This window comes from Struthio camelus, chromosome 1, assembly GCF_040807025.1.
Source record: "Struthio camelus isolate bStrCam1 chromosome 1, bStrCam1.hap1, whole genome shotgun sequence".
Classification (NCBI taxonomy): domain Eukaryota; kingdom Metazoa; phylum Chordata; class Aves; order Struthioniformes; family Struthionidae; genus Struthio; species Struthio camelus.
The window spans coordinates 155,636,964-155,658,161 of record NC_090942.1 but is presented as its reverse complement, the minus strand read 5'-3'; the positions used below and the strand labels follow the sequence as shown (position 1 = coordinate 155,658,161).

The 21,198-nt window shown below is 41.5% G+C and overlaps 1 protein-coding gene across 3 annotated transcripts in view; it reads right to left on the bottom strand.

Annotated features, from left to right (window-relative positions):
* SH3RF3 (SH3 domain containing ring finger 3) overlaps positions 1-21,198 on the bottom strand; it is a 261,079-nt gene that overhangs the window by 211,871 nt on the left and 28,010 nt on the right. The gene's annotated exons all lie outside the window — the stretch shown is intronic.

Genomic DNA, 21,198 nt, shown 5'->3' with positions numbered 1-21,198 from the left:
ACAAACATCCTTTTCTATTAGCCTCTCTATGATTCTATGAAAATGTCATCACCTTCCACGCTTGTGCATATCTGACACTAACTGCATCACAGCAGAGCCAAGGCAGGCAGGAGGGGGAATGACAAGAATATTTAACAAAAGGGAGCTCAAGAGACACAGTCAATGAAGCATGAGATATCACACCAAGGTAATAACACACCTGACTATACTCAAGAGAATTCACTTCAGTGAGAACTCACTCACAAGAGATCCTGCAAAAAGTGTTCTTTTCTGAATAAACATAAAGAGCAAATGGGGACCTCCAGTGATACTGTGCTCAAGGCAAAGCCTACAAATACAGAAAGCCATTTCTGCATTTTTTTTCATAAATAGACCAGAAGTGAAAGTGGTTCTTACACCTCAAATTTTTATGAGAGTCTATTTGTAATCCTCATTCTGCTGCTCAGCCACCTGGTTTTTCATTTACAGATGGCTTTGAGATCACAGTTTGTTATTTTATTCAACCATAATTAACAAACACATTTCATACTCTTACATCAACACCAGTCTGACTCTCCACGATAGAACAACTACAATGGAAAACTTCAGTAGAGATTAACTGGCTACTGCTTTCTATCTTCCTCTTAGAGATATCTTCAATACCTCCTTCCATTCTTGCTGTCTTCAGAATAATTCCTTTCCTATTGTACCAGGAATACAACTCCTACTTAGAGTCACTATCGTTTTTCTTGCCTTTGAATAGCAAAGCAAATTAACTGATGAATACATCTGTTATTTCCTTATCTTTTGTGTTCAATTAACCACTATCATTCTGAGTGACAAAAACTGTCTCTTACCATCTGCCCACTAGAAATCTGCTTTAAGAACATTTATCATCATTTATTAATCCCTATAAATCAACATGCTTTTTTTTTTAATTCTTAAGGTAGTGTTCATACTTTTCTACTGCTTTTGCTTTTTTGCTGGCTCTCTGTGAAGCTTGTAGCCACCCTATCTGAAAAGAATAACATGAAAGTAAATTATTGGACATTGTACCTTCCCATTGAAACGCACCCTGATTAAAAACAGAGCAAGTATAAATTCAAGAACGGCACACAAAAAATTCACTAGAACTCTTGCTTCTGCAAACGTTCCATCATACATTTTATTTCTACTATCTTGCAGCCTGTTCATCCTCCAAGACAAACTTGGGAGATGTGAGAAAGCAGGACCACAGAGAGGCAGCACAGTTGTGCCGGCTCCTGTGCTTGCACATTCTGGCACAGCAGTGCTTTCTGTGGCGCTTGACAGCAGCCCACCAGGGTAACTCATGCGGCACATGGTAGCTTTCTAGCCATTCCCTTTCCCACAGAGCGTGACAGCGCAGACAGAGGGTGAGACAGAGGGTGGACGCGGTAAGTGCTCCGACAATGGGCTCAGCCATGCCCCTGACCCTCGCCACCAGCTTGGCGGGAGGGGGGGCACTGCACTTACTTGCTGCAGCTGCATGTTCAAGGTGCGCACGTCCCTGCGTACTGTCACACGTCTCAAGCTGGAACCCACAATAAGCCCTAACGATAACAGTATCAGCTAGTTCTTTAAAGCACTGAGAGATTCTGTCTTCCTCCTTCTTCAGAAAGCCCCACGCTAGAGTGACTGCAACCCCACCCTTTCCCTGCAAAACTAGCTAGGGCTCCCTTCCGAGGGCAGATGTGCGGACTTAATACTGCAGAGGAGTGGGAGAAGGCTCTCTTTTAGTTTATGTTAGGCACTTCCAACCCAGCACTGACTGATCCATACTTTTTGTGAGGAGCATTTCTTTGCCATTTTCATGAATCCAAAAGCAAACTGAGGAAAATATCTGTTCTTTTCATCTCTTGTGATCAATTAATCACTATCCATTCCCACTTTTTCATGGCTACACCTATTCTGCTAAGTAAAAAAGGCAAAAGCATGAGGTTAATCCTGAGACCATTGACCATCCACAATGCCTAATTTTATTCAATCCCTGGCTTTATTTTGGTTTGCACCAGCTAGCATTCCTTGAGGCAACTGCTAGACACAATTCTGGGCATAACTCTCTCCAAGGGGCACTCCTCCAAAGTATAGATAAGATCACGACAGGTATGACTCCCTCCACCCCACACAGTTTTACAGCATTATCCTAGCAGGTTTTGTATGTTCAAATTTTGTCTTAAGATCTCATGCAATATGACCAGACCATGCAACAGCCTCCTGGAATAAAACACTCCTCTAATGGACTGTTTGACAGAGCCTTGACAGTATTTCAGAAACTCTTTATAGAAAGAAAAACACACAAAAATGGTAATTATACCTCAGCTACTGGAGCACCATATAGAGCCCCGAGGAGGTTCAGGGGAGAGTACTACAGAGAGTGCCTAGTCCACACAAACTAGCCATAAGCAGTGCGGTTGCAACCCAACCCGTGCTATTTGGCCTCGGGGTCAAGGGTTTGTCTCTGGCCTTCTTTTATTTAGTGGACTAGAGGGAGCCTACTAGTCTGGAGAATAGCACAGCAGATCCAAGAATTAAAGGGCCCCTTCATTTAGTCTGCCAACAGGACAGACATTTAGCATTTCAAGACACATTTTCCAGCTAGTAACATCCTTTTTCATACTTACTGATTCTTAGGAAGCATTGCTCTTCACTGCTTATTGGGGATCCCTCAGCAACTCAGGACTGACTTGCCTGTCTTACTTGACCTCTTCTAGTACTCCACCCTAACTAACATCAAAACTTTTAAACAGTGCCAAGTCCTACAAAGCAACTGCCCTGACCCCTTTTCTCTGAGGAGAAGGTGCACTGGTTAGCATAGCAGGACAACTTTCAGGCTTTCCAAAAGCTTGTCTGTTCCTCAGTTCCTCATGTGTGAAAATGAAAAAAAAAAAACAACGATCGTCTTAATAACCCTTTCTTACTTCAGAAAGATGTTGAGGATAAAAACATCAGTATCTATTCCATATTTATACATTATGATGAAAGTCCATTTGCTGCGAGTATCAAAATATAACACAAATTCATGAGCCTGACTTCACGTTCCCAGTGCTGTCACTGTATAATCTAATGTCAGTTTGTTTCCACTCTTCAGTCCTTTCAACTAAAAAATGGGTAAGCCTATATCCACGACTGTGTTGGATGAATTAAGGCTGGTAAAATAGCTCAATAGCCCTGAAAGAGAACGAGAATTTTGTGCCAGAACTGCAAGGAATCATTAATAACCACAGCTATATTACTTTTTAAAATGATGTCTCAAATAGCCTCTGCAGGTTTTTTATTCGAATTATGCAAGAAAACAGTTCTACATTATTTCTACAGAACATAATTCTCATTTTATTTTTTCTCAGTTGTTACTCCAATCAGTATCAGAATAATTAAAAAACCTTCAATATCCAAGATTCGTCTATTTTTTGTTTTCAAATAAGCTTTTCTTATCTCTGAAGAGATGTTGTCATCTATTTTCTCAGACTGCAACAAAGATTTACAATAGCTAAGGATTACAGCAAGGTTGGGTGGTTCTTAATTTCTCGCATCAACCTCTGCTCTCTTTTCCAGAATTCTTAAATCTTGTCCTTCCGTAGATGGTAAATTATCAACTGGTATGTTTATTACCCTTTTTCCTGTTTTGTCTCATGTATCCTGTTTTTTTTCATTCCTTTTAGAAAATCTATAAAAGGACACAATATGCTGAGAAGAGATAACTATATAATGTATTCCACAGGAGAGTTATCTACAATTTAGCAAGTTCATTTCAAAATCATAGCATTTGGATCAGTTTTATATCAATCTTGTATAGTAGTCACCATCAAAATATTACTTACTACTTGGCAAGGGAAAGCTGTTACCATGGTACTCCTATTATTCCTAACATAAAGACTGTGGGGAAAAATTGTTAGGCTCCCTAGAAAATTTCCTTACTTCCAATAAAAGAGGTCCGCAGGTATAGTTACAACAGGACTTCTAATTGCTTGCAGCTTGAGGGCAAAATGGTATCGGTTAATGACTGGCAGCAGTTTCTCCGGCTGGAGAAACTCCTTCACTCAGTACAATTCCCATCTGTTTCCCTGAATTATGACCACGTTCAAGGCAGTTTGGGCAAACACCACAACAATTTCTCTGTGGCATGGCATGGGAAAAGCAAGCCTATGGTGTGTCAGCTCTCATCTGTATTTTAAATGCTATATTTGTCTCCAACGTTGATCAGATCTACAGACTTGATTATGCAAAAAATGGAAATTTTCAAGTGAAAACAGCTACGTTTTTCTTTTCTTCATTGTGCTATGGCCTGGCTGAATCATACTGCGCATAAGCATGGAGACGCATCTGTAAAAAGAATGACATTACTGAAAGGTGATGAGCTCATAAAAACGTGATTAATGGGTATGATCATAGCCAGACAAAGAGCCCCCACCACTCACCATGAAAGACAAGATTTCTTTGCCTGAGTCAGCCAGTGGCTTGGGGGAGAGGGCTTGGGTAGCTGATGAACAGAAGTGGTGGTTTTTTCTCACTTTGAATGCTACAGTATGATGCAGAAAAAAGCCACAAAATGGATGACAGAGTCAAATACAGCTCCTGGTGAAGTCTCTAAGGCTGGGGATCTCCTTGAGGGCAATGTTTTCATGTTGGAATCTTTGCAAGATCATCTTCTCTTGAACGCTTCAATCACATCATCAGCTACAGAGATATGTGCTTCTTTTCTGGGCACTCTCAACACTTATCTTTCTCAGAGAAGCTGAAAGCTTCTTTGCTTAAATGTACTAGTTGAAAACATGGACATTGTTCAGTCAATGCTTTATGCTTTACTGTTTGTTTGATCCTTTCCTAGGGCCCACAGGTGACACTGCCTCCATCTGCCCAATTTGAACCTACTGGGCCTGCTAGAGGATCGGTCATTGCAACAGCAAAACCTCATCAGCGACACAGTGGCACACACAGTGGTGTGATGGGAGAATAATCACAGTTAATAGCCCTGTGCTTTTCAGATAGAGTGGCAGCCTTTGTCGCAGTCACCGTCTTTCTCCTTCCCTTGTGGAGGCCAAACCAACAAGTGACCAAAGAGGAGTGTCTCTCATTTAATCAAAAAAAAAAGCTTTAAGTTAGATGAAAATTTTGTTTCAGTTTAAAACATTTCCCATTCATTCTCATGTTGATTCAAATGAAAGTTTGGGACGATATTTTCAAAGTAAGAAGGTAACACATTTTTGTTTTGAAAATGCCAAAAAGAAATGCTTCAAGCTAACCAAAATTATTACTTTCATTTTATATTTAGCCAAAGTGATTCAGCAAGCAGGCTCAGATGTCCTAAACTGTATTTCTGCAGAATAACAAGCCAGTAGGACAGTAAATTTTGCACAGCTCTGGCCTGGATTTGGCTTCCTGCAGCTATGTCTTTGCTCAGGTTTAACTTGAATTGTCTGCACTTATGTTACCCTCTCAAGCTGAGCTGCCATACTGTGAAATGGCAGTGTGCAGAGTGACTGGATTAGTGAACGCGATGGTTTTGTTAGCAGTGCAAATGGACTACAGTGCTAACAATATGGTCAAGCAAAGTTTGTGGATGAAGTGTTTATTTGTCAAAAAATACAGTTTCAGATTTATTAGAAGGATTCACAAACGCCACTCAAATTTAGAAAATAATCTGATAAATATTTATTAAATTGCTAAATATTTCAGAAAACTCCAAGTGCTCTGTTTCACCCCCCCCCCCCCTTTTTTTTTAAACAAAATATTTCTCTTTTTCATTTTGAAACAGTCTTCAGAAATGGCATTTAGCTCTGGCCAAATGTCTCAAAAGATCATTTTGCATTAATATCAGTGGCATCTCCACTCTGACTAGTGGTTTCCACGTGTTAACTGAACAAGCCTCACAGCCGGAGAAGTGCTTGCTTGCTGATGGTGGCTGCGGGACACAAGCACGACCTCCTGCCTGGCGAGCTGCACTCCTGGGTATTGCAGCTGGCCCTGTGGCGATGAGGGACCGGTTGCTGCGGCAAGGAACGTTTTCCTTTCCTTCTAAAGAATAATAGAGTGACCCCAGCACCTTGGGGACAGAGGAGGATTGGTACGACCCCAGGTGCATCTGGCAGAGCTCGGCCATGTTCCTAGTGCGCAACTGAGGATGGAGACAAGTGTATGAGGGCAAGCTGCTTGTGGCAATTTTGAAGCAAGGTCTGGAAATGTTTCTGTGCAGGGAGAGCTGGCTGAGCTGCTGGCCTCTGGGGAGGTAGAAAAAAAGGAGAGGAAACTCCATGGGATGGCTGATCGCCTGCTGCTAGTACCTGGCAGCCTCGCCAGGCTGCAACAGGCTGAAATGCCCCTTGCAGCAGAGCTGTGGGCAACAAACTGTACAGTCCTCTGTAACATCTCTTATACATCATACTTGGTGAATCACCATTGCAGTCCTCTTCGGTTTTACATATTCAACATCTAGTGCAAAATAATATCAAAAATAACTGATTTACCTCAGGCAAGCAGATGGCTACTAAATCCTTCTCCATTTTTCTGTATTCCATAATCCTTAGGCTTATATCATCAATGTATATACTCTGCAGCATTAAGGTATTAGAAACACTTGAAAGTACAGGGCTAAACAAGCTCCTGCAAGTAAATGAAAATCTTAAATACGCTCCCTGAAGAAAAGTTCACTCCCAAGCTGTCACTGAAACTATGTCAGAGCCATTATAAAAAAAATCAATGCCACAGCATGGCCCAGAAATTAAACGCACAAGCTAAGTGAAAACGTCTTTGGAGCATTTCCACATGAAAAGAAGACAGTCAGACAAACCTTCTGCAGACCCAGTTGCCCAGCTGCTGCATCTCATCTCCCCAAATTCAAGTCCTCTCTAGTAAAACTGCACAGAAGGACAAAAGGACGCTAATGTCTATTTTCCCCTTGCTACATCTATCAGGAAAGACAGTCATGCCCAATCCTACCTTTTTTTGACACCTGTGAGCATTAAGGGCTGTGTGTGGCCAAGCAATAGCTCCTCCTGCACGGTGCCCCATGCTTGCCCTGCCAGAGGTGCAATGCCGTGCAGGCCGTGGTCCCGCAGCATGAGGTGGGAAGTCATCTCTGACTGCCCACAAATCCCAGCGGCTCTCACTGCCAGAGAAGTTTCACAAAGATCCACCGTCTGCGTACAGTTGGCAGCAACGTCTGCGGAGCAAGCGCTGGCCTCCAGGTTAAGCGGCGCAGGGGAGCTCCCTGCCGCCCTTTCGAAAGCAGCTTGGGTTCATCCCCACTGCTCTGCTCGGGGACCCAACCCATGTTTGTAATTTTTGTTCAACCTTCCAGAAACACCAGGGGGGCCCCCAGCGCAGCCCCCCAGCCTGCGATGCCGAGGATGTGTCCATGCTCTGGAGCCTGGCATGAGGGCCATTTGCTCGGTAGAGCTACTAAATTACCAGCTCGAAAAAAACAGCTTACTATGACTCTGTGTCTGCGAGAAGAGCTTTTCAATCATCTTCTGGCATTCACCAATTTCATAAAACCTCTGAGAACAACTCAGCTTGGACAGACTGGGTTGGATATTAGCTTTCTGATTTTCTACACCCTTCCTAAGTAAAAACAGATATATGCCTGGTCCTCACAAGGATTCTGAATTAATTGCTTATAGTCTGTCACCTTGCTAGCTGATCTGAAAACCAGACTGCTCATTATACCTATAAATGGAAATGCTTTCGTTCATATTCCAAATGATTCTGTGCTGAGGCTCTTGTAAAGAACTTCTACAGCTAAGGCATAAGCACACAGGCATTTGAAATCAATGGGAAAGTCTGCTTACAAAGCTCATGGCATGATTTTACCCTCCATCTTCGCTTTAGCGTCAAGGACTCTTATGCCTTTAAACAACGTATGAGCCAAGCAAGCTTGCCCGAATCTATTCCAGAATGAGAAACTAATGGTGAGCTCAGATGTGTATCATCCTAAGTGACAATTAATTGACCTCAAAGTTCCAGAAACTCCAAAGGCATCGTTGTTGGCTGTATTGTTTTTTAACGTGTCATTCAGAAGAGGTCAGTAGGCTCCTGTTAGAGACATATGAAGCACTGCTGAAGCAGATTGCCAGCTTGAGAGAGGATTAAATTATGATTCCTCAGACTCCAGTTTTATCTTGTGGTAGCTGATTTGTGTGCTAGGCACAATAGAGAGGAACAGACATCTCAACATTTCGCAAAAGCTTTTCATTTTCAAGGGACCTACAGCAGACATCATAAACTGTTAGTAATATGAGAGTAGCAGGTACAAAGATAGTGTCTTGCCCTTGCTAGATAGCTTTGCGTGGCCTTGTTGATGTATTAGCACCATTGAAAAAAGCGATAAATCAGAAATGTAGGGCTCACAGGGTAACTGAACACTGTAAGGAGCTGCTGAGTTTGGAAACGAGAAGTCCTCCACTAGTAAAAAATTAAGTAACTTTGTTCCTAAAGGGAAGTAAAAAGCAAAGATATGCCCTTCCTCAGTGTCCAAGGCTTTAAATCACTTCCAGAGTGCCAAAAGAAAACAAACTGTTTGCTTTACGTCACAGCATTAAAAGCTGCATCCACACAAATATCAAAGGCCCAGATTTCCTCTGCAACAATTCCTCTCTAATTCCTCTACAATTAAATGATATTGTTTAAAAACAACAGGAAAATGTCTGCACCACACTGAAGCCTGCAAGTAACAATCCGAATACAACATTTACAAATCAAAGCATACCTCGGTGAGGGTCTTTAAGCAACTTCTGTTGCAGTACTGTGCAACTGGATGGCCTCTAAGCAGGCTGTCAGGAGCAATAGGGGCTTAGCTACGGGTGGTAACCTGGCACATGACCATGGTTTGGTTGTGTTCATTTGGGTGGCAAAAATCCTTATGACAGCACACCTTCAAACAAAAAGGAGCAATAATCTGTCTCAATTCTGGCACATCAGTCTTTTGACATACTAACCAAAAGAAAAGGAACATGAGAAGCAACCTAGATAGAGCTCTAGATTTATTATAGAAATCATGCAAAGTGCAGGTTAACCTCATGCTCCAAGAGCAATAAAACAGCGCCTCATCAAAGGAAAGACACTTTTCACTTTAGGAAACTAGAAAAGCAGCAGATCAGAAATGGTCTTGTAAACTGTAAGAGCATACAGTTAGGTTCAATTTTCAGGAAGACTAATCTCTGTCAAATTCAGTGAATCATTTTAGACATTTTATTTTTTGAATCAAAACAAAACTTTTAAATAAAAAAAATAATTTTTGCTAGCCTAACTGTACATTGAGTTTTGGGGTTTTTTTTCCCACTCAAAACAAACAAACAAAAAAAACCCCAAACTCCTGTGGACAAGCCTGTAAAAGTTACACGACCTTCCTTCTACATTGATTTGAAAAAAGAAGCAAAATCTTCCACATTTCCTTTTTACAAAATATTTGCCAAGGATTTACAGTGACAGAAATATACTTGTACTCCTGCTACATACATATACTCCCTGGATCCACAACTATGGTTTATGGTGTCTATATTTTTCCTATGCAATTCAGCAGCCTAGAAACCTAAACCTGCAAGCCCCTTGACCTCAAGGGTGACACTGTGCCGGGGAGATGTGGAGTAGGGGGGTTATGCCCCACGCAGGATCAGCTACTGTTCTGTCACGTTGGCCTTAGTGTCCCCGAGGGCACTGCTACCCCTTTGAGATGGCCGCCTGAGAGAAACGCAAAGGCCATCAGCAGTAGACACCTCTGATTGCTCTGGTTACTTTCTTTGGACATTTTGCCATCTGCCTTCACACCCTATCTTTTTAGCCACTTATGGCAATGGTGGAAACTTTAACATCCTGCTGCCTATCCACAGACTTCCCCAAGAGCTTTTCTTTCAGGTATTAACAGCCTTTTTTAGGTTTAACAGTGTAAGTACATATCTCTCTCCCTCCACGTTCATGGTATATTTATAAAGCTATGCTAGCTCCAAAAAAAGCATTTTAAGAAACATATATCACAAAAAGAAAACAGTAATTTCAATTAACAGGAGATGCTACGTAGTTAGATGCAGAAGAAACAAGACCTGCAAATTTAGTCTCTGAATTCGGTACATGTTTGTGTGTGGCTGCGTGCATAAAACAGACCTTGCCTCATTTGCGTACTTTACAACACACCAGCCTAGGCTGGAGAAAGTATAACATTTATAACTATTCAGTCAAGAGAAACTGGATTTTTGAATCACGCTTAACAAAGGAAAAATCCTGAGTAAATTCTACAAAGGTTGGAAACAGCATTATTTGACTGTTATTGTATTAAGATGGAAATTATTTCACATTCTTTTCTTTGGTTATGCAGACTTCCTCAAAAAGCTATTATCTGCTTTCTAAATGTGAACACTAAGGGGCTATTTCATAAAACAGTGACTTAAAGTTACCATGAAAGTGCTCATACATTCCCTATAGTTAAGTAATTCCCACACTCACACCTACTCCTGAGAGAGGGTAGGCCTTTCTAGGACACTTTGGGTAGCATGAAGAATCATGAAAAAAATCCTTATACTTAAGAGAGCAGGATGTTAACTACCGAGTGATTAAATAGTGGAGATGGAAACTGCAAAACAAGCATTGATATGACAGAAGTGAAATGAAATCAATTTACTGAATCTGGTCCTTTATTGGGGCTTAACTGTTATGCACATTATGTTGTGAGCGTCAGATGTGCATAAGAATCAGAGTTAAACAAGGCAACACTGAAACCTCCTTGGTGAAGGAGAGGGATGGGGCCTTACAGGGGCTCCATAACATGTTTATATCTTTTTGCTCCTTTTTCTTTCTTAGAACTGGCTTAGGCTAGGAAGAAATCCTTAGCTTTGAGAGAGGGGGCCCATCTAGCTGAAGTACATGGGAAGGACTCCCTCGCTTGCTGAACGCGGCTGCCGAAAGTCAGGACAGCAGGCTGCCAAGCTGCTACTTTTGACACAAACGAAGCTGGATGAAAGGGATGTAATTTTCTATGTTCAGGAAAGAAAAAATAAAATAAAGCAGGCAGCATAAGAGTCAATCTTGAAATGGGATAGTTTGATGAATATATTAAAGGTTAAAGCTATTTCAGAAATATAAAACTTTCTTATAAAACAATGATGAAACCACATTTACTATGTTCAATTAAATGAATAAAAGGAAATTTACTGGATAGTATACAAGATGTTGTTTTATTTTGGTTTATCAATAAATCATGATAATTGTGCTTCATTGTTTTACTAGTAAAAAGTGAGCATCAATATTGTATCTGCTGCTATTAAAATAAATGACTTACACAGTACTCTATACATTTCAACCATTACAGAAACATCAATTTATCCGTAAACTTTAATGGGCAAACAAATTGGATACAGTATGTTCAGTTCAAATCAGATTTAATCCATTATTGTGTTTCAGACTAAGGCCAGAGAAACTTGAACTTTCTTATTTTCAACAACCAACAACCATGTAAGCAAATTTAGTTCATTGCTTTGTTTGTTACTGATATATTTTGATAAGCAACCATACCCTTCTCCATTTTAAAACTTATAATTTTGTGTTGAGTTTGAAGCAGTAATACAGAAATATAATATGAAAGGGCTATTTTTCCATTGTTTTCATCTCAACTGAAGCCAGCACTTTTTAATAATTGCAAAAAAAAGTGTGACCTTACAAAATGTTGACAGAAAAATACTATGTAAGTGCTGATAATCATTCAGACCAAACTCCTAAACTTTCTGACAAACATAAATTAAAGCCTTCAATGGAGGTAACTAATTTCGCCACTGAGGGACGGACCCAACAAATGGGAGATGTAGAGAAGAGCTCCTCTGTTTTCCTCTATACGATAATGGCAAAACCAACAGGAAAAAGCTGAAAACCATTATCAGCCACTTTATAGCCATCTTAGAAAAATAGTTTTGCTAACTTTTCAAAGCGGGGCTCCACCTCCGGAAAAGAAAATCAACTGCACTCCACAACGAGTTAAAAAAAAAAAAAAAACAACTTTATTACAAATCTTTGATCACAGCAGAAGAGTCATCCACGAGTATCTGTGTTTCCACAGCCTGAAGTGGGTGACTCAGTTCACACCTCAGAGCTGTTAGCAGAGGCTCACCGATCTGTTACAATTACATTTGTTCCAGGCTTTGAATGCTTTCTAACATAAGAGTTGGGCGTTTTTTGCTTTGTTTGCTTCTTTGCGTTAATTAACGTCTACAGCTATGAACGAGGCTGAAGAGGGTTTCTTACTCAGTTCTTTGTTCAAGCACCAAAACTATTTCACGTCGTTAATCGAAGCTCAGATTTACGGAGATCTCATCGTAACAGCCATGACTGATTGTGGATAACAACGGCTGTAAGTTATTAATTATTCGGATGAGGAACCTGGCTTTGACTGCCTGAAAATGACGGAGCGCGTCCCCTCCCTTGGCACAACCTCGCAATTGCTGGGCTGTGTCGGGGTACACAACTTTGTCCCCGAGCAGCGTGTGGCACGCTGCACGCTTTCCTCCCTCAGCATAAACGCTGCCACCAGCAAGTGCTGGCTTTTGCCTCAACTGCAACAAAAACAAATACATTTTGGCACTACTGTCCCTGTTTAACTGCTCTGAAGGAGCTGAAACACGGACTTCAGGCTCAGATCATTTGCCTAAACACAGGCAGTCAGTGCCATTTGAGATGCTCCAGGGCATCCCGGCTTGCCTGCAGCTCCCAAGCCAAAAAAGCCTCGTCAAAGCCACCAGTAACGCGCAGACGCCTCAGATACCTGGGGGCCTTCCCAGTCGCCTGCGTTTTGGTGAGCAAACCAAGCCTGCCAGGACAAATTTCATTTTTCCTGCTGCGAAGTGGTGCAGCCTGTGCCCCGGCCAGCCCTCCCTTTCCTAGCCCCACCACAATGAGTGGCAAAGAGGGGTCCCGGCGCTGTGAGACCCACGTGCCCATGGGCAGCCCCCCATGCCGCCACCGCCGGCAGCTCGTCACGCGCTCGGGGCTCCTCCTCCCTGTACAGCCCCGTGGCTGACGTCTTGCAGGGTAGACCACCTCCAGGAGATGGTCGGCTTCCTGACAGGCACCCTTAGAAGTGGAAAAAGTTAAACGGCGTTTTTAAGCTTTCCAGGCTCATGTGGCAAAAGGCAGGAAACACCGGAGGTGAACCACTGGCTGAGCGACAGGCTTGGAGCCAGTTATTTTCATTTTGTGGAATACCGGGACAGTTTCCAATGGAAGAGCGAGGTTCTGCGGGATGGCCGGCACTAACCCAATGGCAGGCGTCAGCTTTCTCGGTCAGAAAATCCTTTCAAAGGCAGTATTGCTAAGAAAACAAACTCCGTACCATTTAACATTCAGCCTGTCATGACAAAATGAACAAACGAGTGGAAGAGATCATTTTCAATTGCTTATATAAGAAGGCTAGAATCCTAGATCGTAAATAGGAGGAGCAGAAAATATCAGGCACCTTTTGGCTGCTGTTTTGCAGTAGTGAACTATGCCCATTTAAAATCTTGTAAAGTCATCCCTCTGCTCCATTCTTTTCCACGTAACTTGATGTAGCATTACTATCTGAGACAAAGTTTCGAATATTAATCAAGTCAACAAAATATGTCTAACGTGCTGCTTTATTTTTAATAAGTGCTTCGATTAATTCAAGTGAAAGATGGCTCATTATGAGTTCAAAACAGTCACGCGCAGAACGCTAGGAACCATTTTGCAGGTTTCCACAAACTGAGTCAAAGCAAGAGCTGGCATTTCTGTGATGGAATATTTGTGATGGAAATGGAAAGGAAGCAGGAAAGAAAGGAGTTCCCACCCCAGATGAAGAGTTCTCCAAGTTTCTTATAAAGAAAAGCGGAGCAAGTCACATTTACTGGTGTATTAGTCTCACAGAAAGGCTAACAGATGGTCAACTAGTTTTAGTACATAGGAATAGGAATTTCCTCTCAAATACTTTGTGAGCTGTCAAGTGGCATTCAGCGTTTTCGAAGCCGTCAGGAGCCAAGCAGCTCAGCAGTATGCATTAAACTTGGCTTGTAGTTAACAAATTTGGCAATTTGGCAGCCAGATGCAGCCATGCAGCTCCTTCAGAGTCTTTTGCTATATTTGCAGCAAGACACAATGCCCACTGCAATAAGTGTCGGTATATATTTAACATAATTTTTACCAACCTTTAAATGTGTTTCCTTTCCTTTTTTCTGTGTTTAAGGGCAAACAGAAGTTCCTGTAGACTTAGCTTTGTTCTGTTCATACTAACTTTGCGAAGACATTACAGATGTACTTGCAACAAACTAATTTAATAATTTGCTCTGGGAGCTTCTTTACATGCCTGTTATAGAATAACTACTGAAAAATTGCACCATGATGCAGATACAAAATCTGGCCAGATAGGAAGCTTTGGTTCTCACTGAAAATAATCGGTATTTTCACATATGCTAATATATGATTACCATACTAATCACAAGGACACATCACTGGGGTAACTCAAGAAGTATTTTGTCACATAAAGGCAGAGAGAGCCCTTTTATTTAATAAAGTCACATTTGCAAATAGCAGCTAAGTTGAGGCTTTTGGCATACAGTAATTTTCAGCAAACTTAAGATAAGTGCGGCAATCCTACAAGGTTCAGAATAGCATAGCGATACAAAGGATGTGTCATTTGGCCACGTCCCCTGAAAAATATTTGGTCAATTATAGCGGAGCAATGTCTATTTCCACATCCAAATGATTAATTATTAAATATGTTATTAGTTACTCAGACAAATTCACTTACCCTTATTCATAGTTCACTTACCCTTATTAGGATGGAATTTCAAACAATTTAATCTTACACTGCTCATTTTTAAACCATCTCCAAACAGGGCACTGGCAATAACGAACCGATTTCAGTCCAAGAATTTGAAAAGCAATTGAGACATCTGTTGTGGCCCCTGGGCTACTCACTTACATCCTGCCTAAGATGTGCTCCACAATTGAATAAGTTCTATTTCTAAACTAATGCTCCCTCAAGCCAGGCATAACGCTGATCACCATAACCGTCTACCAAGAAGCATGATGGCTAAGCAAAAAAATTTGACAGCAGACATTATTTTTTAGACTAAAATAGAAAAAAAAAACCCACAGTGAGTCATTTGGCAGCTCTTCAAATAATACACTTTAAGGAAAAGGGCAGTTAAGAAATCTTTAATGTAAGTACAGATTTGAATGAATATTTCACAGATGAATACTTGCATGTATACAACAAAAACCTATCCTAGAGAGCAAGGAAAATTTAGGTGATAACTGATTTATGTTCTATCATAAATTTAAAATCATAGCCACGTATTTGGGATTCTGTACGCTTGCTTCGCATGCACGCAACAATTCTGACCTGCACTGGGCATGCCACATGCACCACACAGGTCGAGATCAATTTACTGGGCACATTCAGTGAGTTTGATGTGACTGGAGGACATCAGAGTGGCGGTGAGCACTCAGTGGCTATTTGATCGGGGCTGTTGGGTTTCCAGCAGTCCAGCTAGAGCTCACCCAAGCTGCTGGGCCTCCAGAAATGCAGCAGATGATAACCAAAAAAAAAAAGCACAGCAGTAACTAATGGGTAACTCAGTCTGCCAAGTCAACTAAGACTATAAGAAGTGGTAAACTTGGCAGATATGTAACCATTTTGCTTATATCTTTTTACTAGACATATGTAACTGAACCACAAACAACTGAAATGAAAGATATCAAAAAGCAAAAAAAGAGGTAAGTGGCCAAATTCTGTTAATGTGAGTGAAAATTAAATACTTAGGTACCCTCTGCGCCTTTGGAAATCTGTGACATAAACTGAGAGAGAAACATCTTTTCAGAACACACAGAATTACAAATTCAGATTTTGGATTCATCTATGAAAATAAAACAGATTACGTTACTATCAGAGGAGTACAGTGAAGCATCAACCCTCCCATAAACCCAGTTACATACATACATACATAAATAAATCCCTGACTTGCCAAATCTTCTTAGCTGATGTAAACTGTTTTTTAAGACATTTCTATTACATGAGTAAACATCACTTCCTATATTTTTTGTCTACTGAGTGTAAGGATTTAAAGAAGACAAATCAAGTTTATTTTAGACTCCCTGAGGAAAAACAAACCCATCTGTCCTCACTCCTTCCCTGCTGTTTTACAATGTTCACTATTAGTTATTTCCATAACACACCTACATCTATCCTTATCTGCAGAAGGAACATTTATCTCACCAATATTCCTGTCAAATGACTCTAAAATGCCAGCAGATAAAACAAAAAAAATTGATCCCCACAGAAATGAAATGTATAACATGGCAAAGGAATCTAGATGAGACCTAACCCAGTGAGACTAAAGCTGATCCCTTTACACATCTCATGCAGTTTGACACAGCCTACACAGGAACAGACAGAAGAAGTAGAAAAATAAATATAATGGAGAAAAGAGGAGCATGTGGCCTGTTTTACTAAATAATGTTAGGCTTGTTAGGACAGTGGTGTGTCTTTAAAAGCCCTATGGTCAAAGGCATCACAACTGCTTGCTTGTCTTTTCCCCTTCATGGAGAGCATATGCAAAAGCTTAGTATTTGTACCACCTGCAAAAGATGTACAGCCCCAGCAGGGAAAGTCCCAGGCACTAAAAGATTGTCTTTCTGTAAATTCTAAGTTTTTGAAAGATGAGGCTTTTGAAATACAAAGAACCACTGTTCATTTCAGTCCTTTGCTCTTGACAGAGGAGCCAGAGATAAACAGCACTTTCCTTACATTGTCATAAACCAGCTTCTGAACAATTTTTTAAAAATCTGTGCAATAGATCCAGCAAGGCGTACACAAAATCAAATATTGTTTTGCTCTTCACCTCAATAATAATGTACATCATCAAACAGTGGACCAAACTCAGCTTTGTTATTTAGCTATCCATTTTGGTGACCAACATTTAGATTTCACTAAAACTACCAGCCATTCAACCGGTGTACCGGTGACCCTTAAAAGGCCAGTGCTTAGAGGACGGCCTTAGCCAGACTGCTTGGGCTATTGCTCTTACATAGACCTTCTTTCAGCCTCTTTGTAAATCACGGCAAATGAGACTGATACAGAGATCAGCCTAATTAAATGTAACACAGAGTAATTAAATGTGGCCAGTAGTTTAAGTGGCCACCACATGAACACAATCTGAAACCGGCACCAAAAGCTGTACGTTCCTTTCTGTAGGAAAAAAACTCCACTACATTTGAAGAATTTTTTTGAAAAGAGCATTATCAAATCACAATGGCCTATGCCAGCAAAACCGATGGAAAACCATGTTTACCAAGCCTCCGAATAAAACTGTAGAGGATGATTCTCTGGTTTACAGAGTGTGATTTTAGCTTTCTACACCTGTAATACAGGACAATAACAGCAAAGGTACGGGAAGCATTTTCAGGCCCTTTGCTATTTAGGTAGGACTCGACATTTACAAATGCTTCTGTATTTATGAACTTCCATTGACAAAACAACATAATGCACTGCCCTAGTGACAGCCTTACATATTTTGGTTCAGGACAGCAGTAGTTTGCAACAAGATTTCTGCTACAGGACTAGGATTTCAGTTTCACTCCCCCTCATTTCAATTAAGAGGGCTGCCATTCATGCTGCGCACAGCTGTTTGAGGTGTCGGTATGGTATATAATCACACTGATAAGGAAGTTGGGACGGAGTTTGCAATTTCATTTCTAGAGAGCTGCTTACTGCATGCTCCCCCTCCGTGGCACAGCAGCCTCAGAGGCACATTTCCATGTCAATGGTTTTGGTGAGTATCCCATGAACGGCATAGTTGATTAATATAGCACTGAGATGTACGGTTTCGTTAGCCTCAATGACAACACGGAAGAGCACCTGGGCTGCAGGGTGGCCCTTCCCTGCACAGGCATCTGCTCCAAGTAGCTTCAGCATCATCTAAGTGGGAGGTTATAGGTGGAAATTTCTTCTAGAATGGCATGGATACGCTGCTGGCACTACGTGCGACAGAAACTCTAGGCACATGAGTCAAGGGCAGCAAATAGAGGAAAAATTCGGCTTGTTTCGGCAGAATCGCAATCCCCGTCTGTCTGTGCCATAAGAAACACGGGGGGCTTCTAGGAAAATCCCGCGCTGGTTTGTTTGCGAACGCTTGGGCTTGCGGTGCTGATTCCAGGCGAGAGGCGCAAAGAGGCACCCAGACCAGGCACACACACTAGGTCCATGCCCCACACATGCTCCCATAGGTGCCCTCCTGCCCACTGGCAGTGCAAGAGGAGAGACCACTGCATTGGCATCAGGCCCCTTTTTGAGGCTGTTCGTGCCCAGCGGTGGAGACCCAAGTGCTGACCTCAAGCTGTTCCCCGTGTCCTTCCTGTAAATAAACCATCTGTTCCAAGTAGCTTCAGCATCATCTAAGTGGGAGGTTATAGGTGGAAATTTCTTCTAGAGTGGCATGGATACGCTGCTGGCACTACGTGCGACAGAAACCCTAGGCACATGAGTCAAGGGCAGCAAATAGAAGAAACCAAAAAACTAAGACCTTTTCAGTACTCCAACGTAGACCAAGTAATTTCTAAGAACTTTTTAAATCAAAAGAGTAGACTTCTAATAGCCTCCCTGTGGGAGCTGTTGTACATAAGAGGTGCATTTAGACTTTGCTCTTGCATCTTTCTTAAGTCTATCTGGAAAAAAAGCATTTCAAGGAACCTTGAATGTATCATAAATTTCATGATATGTATTCTTTCAGTTATATTGCCTAGTCTTCTTGGAAAATAAAAATATGCTTACCTAAAGTTGAGCGTACTTTCTACTTGGCTTGGCTTTATTCTAAAATCACAGCAGTCTTTGTAATACCAATTCTGAACACAAAGATATATAAATTGTTTACAGAATTCTTCATTTGCTTTGATTTATTTAAAAACAAAAACATGCAACATCCTTAACATTCTCACCATAAGCAAACACAGACAAACAGCTTGCCTCAAACTCGAATTAAGTCCTATTTAAAGCACACCACAAGGCTAATTTCTAGAACTGGCAGCACAGTGATACTGATAACCGCATTACGCTACTGAGCCCAACTGTGGGTTCCAGAGAAAACAAAACAGCTGAGGAAAAAGGCATCTACTTCTGAACAGAAGTATTCACTCTGCTCCTCAGGCACACTTAACTAGCATCACAGTATGTGTATTTGCAGATGTGCATGTTGTTTACACAAATATTACCCTTTCTATAAGAACAGCACCCCACCAAAATGTTTACTTCACCCTTGAAAAGATGAATGCTGCAATACCCCACCTTGCAATAAAAATGACTTCTACATTAAATACACAAAAACTGTATCGGATTTCATGTTTCATATTTCTGTCCTTTACTTCATTTTCCATGCTTCTCATAGCCCTGCAAGCCCACAGGAGAACTCCATCCAGCCCTCAAAGGATTTTCCACTGTTATGGGACATTACAAGTTTTTTTGCCATCCGGCCCTTGAGTAGTAAACTCCCACAATTTAACCTAGTCTGCAGGGCACAAGACCCTGGCCCGCCTGCTCTGTAACAGTCATTAATGCAAGTTGCCGGGACCAAGATAACAACTTGTCCACCTTTGCTCTGGTACTATGACAGTCCACAAGCCACTCCATTCTGAATATATAATAGCCAAGTGCTTCAGATGTACCTTGCATTAAGGATCTAATACCTTATTCGCTGAAGTTTCAAAAATACAGCTTGAAATGGAGGTACCCCAATGTACGCTAAACAAAACTTCTGCAAAGATGAGGTTCAGCAGCAGCAGCAGCAGACCAGATGGTCAACAAGATGAAATACAACCTGCCAAAAGTAGTGAGTTACTTCCACTTACAGTAGCACAGTAGCTGCAAACCTCCACTGACAACACGAGAAAGGATTCTTACACCTTTGACCTGGAATTAAATCCGTGGCTTCATTCACCTTGATGAATAAAAAGAGCGGTCACACCTTTTTGCCGATCCAGCTCAGTGTTTAGAAAGTCTACTGAAACTAATGAAATCTTGTATATGCTTTTTCATTAGTAGAGGTATAAAAAAAATGCACTGATTTAGGGCCAGCCACATCAGTCTCCCCTTCTACTTCATGCTGAGAACAACGAAACGAGTGTCAATTACAGATCTTTGGAATAAACAGAGACCAGGTTATCCATACAAAGCTGCAACCAAACCGAAAGAATAAGAGAGAAAGTTAGGGTATAGTTCCAAAAGATGTTTTATTCGGTAGCAAAAATAAGCTACAGGTCATTTTAAATAATGTTTAAAAGATCTTGTCCCTCATCGGGTTTCCAGCAGGTGCACCTGCTGCCTCAGCATGCTGAAAGAGCAGTGAATCGTGGTGCCCAAGCAGAAACAAGTGGCTCAGGGGGCGCCGGGGCAGGAGCCTCTGAAACAGACTTTGCTGCCAGAGAAAATACAATATGGAACTACACCCTCAGAAAGGACCGAAAGAAAGGAGTGAACTGGCACCTCTGGATAAATGAGGGCCATGAAACAAGACACAACAGTTTCAGATCTGCCTGGACAGCAAACAGAAACCGAGTTTTTTAACAGTGCACAGTAATCAAAAAGTAATCATTTGTAACGCACAGCTAAAGTGCTGCAAGGGCGGGAGGAGGTAGAGTGCAGTACTGGGCAGGCCTGGACTCCCCGGGGAGCTGGAGCCCCTTCCCTAAATGTCTCTTCTTCTGGCCTGTCCTTTTCTAAACTGTGCAATAAAACTGGACCTAGGGAGCTGTGCAGAGGCGTGCTGCAATCAGAGCACGAGCCCCGAAACGTTGCTGCACCCAAACACCCTGTTTATAGTGGCATCCACAGGGACCTGCTGCTTCTGATCACACATTGGGAACACTCTGAGAAATGAGCTCCTCTCTACGTTTAATTTAAGGACACTAGGCTCCATGAGTGTTCTGCAACAGTATGTGCTTTCCCTAAAGGCAGGCTACTTCCAGAGAGGATTTACCTCGAACGAGGTAACTGCTGTATCCACAAGTCTCCAAAGGGTACCGTTCCCATCACTAAATAGGGAAAATCAGGTACTATACCCTACAAATACGGTGAATCAGTCTGTGTAAGTCACGCAAGAAGTTGCAAGTTAATGCCCCATCAGTCACCTCTCACAGTGCCAATTATTTTGGTAAATTCAAATAATGAAAAACCGCTCTTCAGTAGAAATAAATACCAATGTTATGTTAAGAGTTTCATCA